This window comes from Dasypus novemcinctus, chromosome 6 (assembly GCF_030445035.2).
Source record: "Dasypus novemcinctus isolate mDasNov1 chromosome 6, mDasNov1.1.hap2, whole genome shotgun sequence".
In the NCBI taxonomy this organism is placed as follows: domain Eukaryota; kingdom Metazoa; phylum Chordata; class Mammalia; order Cingulata; family Dasypodidae; genus Dasypus; species Dasypus novemcinctus.
The window spans coordinates 80,944,892-80,949,558 of NC_080678.1; the positions used below are offsets into that span (position 1 = coordinate 80,944,892).

Genomic DNA, 4,667 nt, shown 5'->3' on the forward strand with positions numbered 1-4,667 from the left:
AGACTCGGGCTCGGAACCTCCAGGTTCCCCCTCCGAAACCTCACACCCAGCCGGGTGCCCAGGGCCTGCGGCGAGGGCCGAGGAAGGGCCAGTGTGACGGTGAACCTGGACAAGACGTGAGCAGGTGGGCACGCTGGAGTGGCTCGGCCGCCGCGGCTCGAGGGACCTGGGACTCCAAACCCTGAGGGTCCAGCCCCCAGACTTTCCGCCCCTGGTCGGCTCTGAGGACCGTGATCGGGGGTCGTCGCCGAGTCGGGGTGGGGGGTGGGGGGTGGAGAGCTGACTGCACAGGGGCCCTCACCCCTGGCCGTGCCCGGAAGTGGCTTTGGGGAGCAAATCCCTCTGATACGCTTGTCTTTTCCTTCAGCACCACCGCGGGGGCGGGCGGAGGTGCGGCTGGTGCGCCCTGGCCCTCCCCGCCTCCAGCCTCCCGCCTCGCATCGGCGGGGCTCCTCACGCACCTTCCCGGGGCAGCTGCCCTGTGAGTTAGCTTGGATGGTGCAGGGTGAGGCACCGCGGCATGGAGTGCGCGTGCGCCGTGGGACAAAGAAGCGGCGTCGCCCGGGTCCTGTTCCCGAAAGAACCATGGAGGCTGTCTTGGAAAATATCCTTCTAGTCTTTTCTCTTGGTTTGTATATACTTTCCCCCCACCATCCATTACCTAAAGAGCATATACGTTTTGTATACGTTTAACAACTGATAGGGGAGCGGGTGTGGCTCAGTTGGACCCTCCCCTCCCACACGGGGGGTCCTGGTGCCTCCTAAAGAAGACGAGCATACAACGAGCAGACAGACGAGGGAGCCATGGGGGGGGGAGATATGTTTTTATGCAGTTAGGATCATAGTGTGTATACTGTTCTGTAACATAGCCTTCGCGATTCATGTGTTTCCCATTTAAAGAGAGGGACACTAAGGCAGAGAGGGATGTGGAACTGCTCGTGGCTCCTGGATCCAGAGCTGCTGCCTACGGAGACGCCATGGCTGGCCCTCCCGGGGCACCTTAGAGCAGGCCCAGGGCCTCGTCCGCAGCGGGGAGCGCGGAGGCCGACACGGCCCCTGGGTGGGCTCCGGGTGCCCGGCCCGGAGCTCCGCGGAGCCTTGGCAGGCAGCTGCCGGCTGCGGGCTGGGACCCGCCCACCCCCTCCTGGACAGGCGCCCTCTCTGACCTGCTCGCACGGGCTTGGGGAGAGTGCCCTTAATTTTTTATTTAATATTGAAAAACAGGAAAAAAAATGCGTTTAAAAATCACCCAACTCCCACCTCTCCCATTACTCTACAAATAATAGTCCAGTAAGTAGCGACCATTTGCATTTTCGCCTGTTAGATCCCACCAGTATGCCTCCTCCCCCCACCTGCACCCCTTCTAAACCCTGTTAACGGTTTGTAGCATTGTCTCCCCAATTTCCCCCAAGTTAAAAAGAAAAATAATAAAAACAAAAGTAAAAATAATAAAGTTTTTTTAAAAAACAAATCAATTTTCCCCCAAGTTAATGTAGATGTTAGCTTTATGTATTTATACATAGTACATAGCAGAATGTATTTTTCCTTTTTTTCTAGACAAAATGGGATTATGCTATTCATATTGACTTTTTTTTTTCATTCAATAATATATCGTGAACATTTTTAAGGTCAATATTTATAGATCTTTATCCTTTTAAATGTCTTCATAAAATTCCATTGCATGGATATAGCATCATTTATTTATTCACATTATTGATGTATACATAGCCTATTTTCAGTTTTTCTGTATTACAATGTCACAACAAAAGCTTATATCTATAACTATAGCTGTATCAATCTCTGATATTCTCATGCTTTATTTCTGTAGGATCAATTTCTAGAAGTGGGATGACTCATATAGAGATATGTGGGTTTTAAAGTTTAGCACCCACTGTCAAATTTCTCTCCAAGAAAGTTGTAGCAGTTTCTATTTCCACCCACAGAATTGTAAATGCCCGTTTGCCCACACACTCCCGAGCACTGGACACTATAGGGCTTTAAAATTTCTGCTCCCCTGTCTCCTTCACGAAACCCGAGGGTGCCCTGGTGGAGACGCCTCAGCCCCAGGTGTAGCAGGCTGGATAATGGCCCCCCAAGATGCCACGCCCTGGTCCCCGGGACCCGTGAATGTGGTACCTTCCAAGGCACAAAGGAACCTTGCAGTTGTGATTGCGGTCGGATGAGATTATCCCGGTTTATCCCCAAAGGCCCGATCTAATCACGGGCCTTTAGAGCGCCTCTCCCAGCTGTGGTCAGAGGGACGTGAAGGCGCCGTGAGCCGAGAAAGCCGGGCCTCGGCGAGCTGGGAAAGGCCAGGCGGCGCAGCCCCCCGAGCCTGCGGGCGCCCCGCGGCCCCGGCCCGCTGTAGCCCAGGGAGAGCGGCCTTGGACTTCCCACCTCCAGAACTGTAGCGCAGACGTTTGTGTTGTGTTGAGTCACGAAGTTGGTGATAATTTGTTACTGCAGCAATAGAACCCGAGCACAGCGAGCGAACCCCGAGCCGCCCGTGGGCCCCCGGCCCCCGAGGCTCAGCCGTCCTCCCGGGCTCCCCTTCCCTTTTCCTGGGCTGGACCCCTTAGCCACTGGGGTCTCCTCCCCACACCCAGCAGCCCCCAGGCGCTTTCCTGCTTCTGGGCTGATTATCCCCCCCAGAAGGACCCCCAGCCCAGCTCGAGCAGCCCTCGCCGCCACCCCCAGAAGGACCCCCAGCCCAGAGCAGCCCTCGCCGCCACCCCCAGAAGTCGCCTGAAGCCGTCTTCCCTTGACACAGGTCGGCTCGGCTCGCTTGCACGAGTTCCGTGGTGGGGAGCACGGGGGAGCCAGGAGGGAAACGTGTGCCCCCCTCCCCCTCCCCGCTCTCACCTGAATCCAGGTGCGCGGCCTCAGAGCGGGCCTCAGAGCGGGTCCTGGCCCTTCTCCTTTCACTGGAGGGGGGCCGTTAGGCCCCTACAGCAGAGCAGATGCTTCTGCCCGCCTTCTCATGTCCCCTCAGCCCCTGGAACTGCTGCCATGTCCAGAGTGGCCGGTCAGCCCCACACACGCCACTGCCCCCCCCCCCCCCTCCGATCTCCCTGCGTGGGCAGGGAGGTCTGGGTGCTCTGCTCCAGGAGGCCGTGCTCTCAAGGATGAGCCTGGAATTGGGGTGGGGGGGGCAGAGATGGCGGGCGGGGGCAGCAGATGCAGAGGCTGGGAAGGCGGGTGTCTGTGGCTGTCTCTGAGGAACTCATGCAGGGTGGCAGGTGGATGGGTGGACCCACTCACGCACGTGCGAGCCCCCCTTTCCTGGACTTCCTCTACTACAGAATCCTAGAAACCTGAAAACTCACTGTGGTGGGTGGGCGGATGCGTCGGCTCGGCCGGGCCACGGTGCCCAGGTGTCTGGTCCCGCGAGCACTGGGCTGACTGTAATACAAGCCGTTTCATGGGCTCTCGTCCCAGTGAGTCGATGGCAGAGATGGCCGGTGACCTCGACCATCAGCCGAGGAGGTTGCTGTCGGAAGCTCACCCGGTCAGCTGAAGCTGTGAAAGGGGACGTGATGTCGGCAGTCAGAGAGAGAACCCCTGTCTTGGGACAGCAGCGTCTCCTGGGAACCCATCAAGACCTTCCTCGAAGCCCTTGGCTTGCCGCCTGCCCTGCGGAACGCGGCCTAATGCGTCCCCACCGCGCGGGAGACAGTTTGTGAACCCTCATGCTATTTTCAGGTCTCTCCTGTCGGTCCTGTTTCCCTAGAGAGTCCTGACTCCTGCACCCACCTTCCCTCACCTGCAGGCAGGGGTGGCGGCAGGGAGCCTGAGCACCCATCTGCCATCCGGGGACGCCTTCTCCCTTCCTCCTCCGTCCCTCACCTGCAGGCGGGGGCGGCCACGTGGTGGCAGGGAGCCCGTGCACCCACCCGCCGAGCCATCCAGGGATGCCTTCTCCCTTCCTCCTCCGTCCCTCACCTGCAGGCGGGTGCCACATGGCGGCAGGGAGCCCGTGCACCCACCCGCCGAGCCATCCAGGGATGCCTTCTCCCTTCCTCCTCCTCCCCCTCGCCGGGAGCTCCGGCCTGATTGACTTGGTAGGGCCCTTTCCCCAGAAGGACAGAACACACGCTCCTGCCCCGCGCAGGCACGCAGTCAGGAGCCTTCTGCGGCTGCCTCCTCCCTGGGATTTCCTCCCTCCGTCACCGCCGCTCCACAGCCCCGAGCTCCTCCAGCCAGGCCCCGCTGTGGCTTCGGGCTTGCAGTTATCTCCTGAGCACAGCATGGATGGGGGGAAAACACAGGGTTTTTTTTTAAAGGGTTTAAGGAAAAGAATTTATTCATGTAATTTTGAGATTACTTTTCCGTAATTTTGAGCTCTTCCATATTAAAAAAAATAAAGTAGTGCCTTTAAAACTTGTTTGGCCCAACCCGAAAATAAATCTATTTGACATAGAGACTGTGATGAAACATATTTATGAAACTGAAACAAAATGTTTTCTTGCTTAAAAAGATAGTATCAAAAAAAAAAAAGATATCAAATATGGTTTTAGAAATTGTTAGTATGACACAGGAAGATCAGTTCCAAGAGAACAGTAAAGAAACAAATCTATGAAAACACTGGTAGTGATTTATTAAATATATTAATATTCAAATAGCAAGAACAAACAAATATATAGGTTGTATCATGCCCCCAGATTTGC

The 4,667-nt window shown here is 56.4% G+C and overlaps 1 long non-coding RNA gene across 2 annotated transcripts; it reads left to right on the forward strand.

The window, feature by feature from the left end:
• Positions 1-4,421, forward strand: LOC105747290 (uncharacterized). 2 transcript variants are annotated; one of them, XR_001119380.3, is made up of 3 exons: positions 1-124; positions 368-628; positions 3,439-4,421. It is a non-coding gene; the product is annotated as an uncharacterized lncRNA (long non-coding RNA). The 2 variants fall into 2 exon arrangements; XR_001119379.3 differs by lacking the exon at positions 3,439-4,421 and adding an exon at positions 901-1,471.
• The last annotated feature ends 246 nt before the right edge of the window (positions 4,422-4,667 follow it).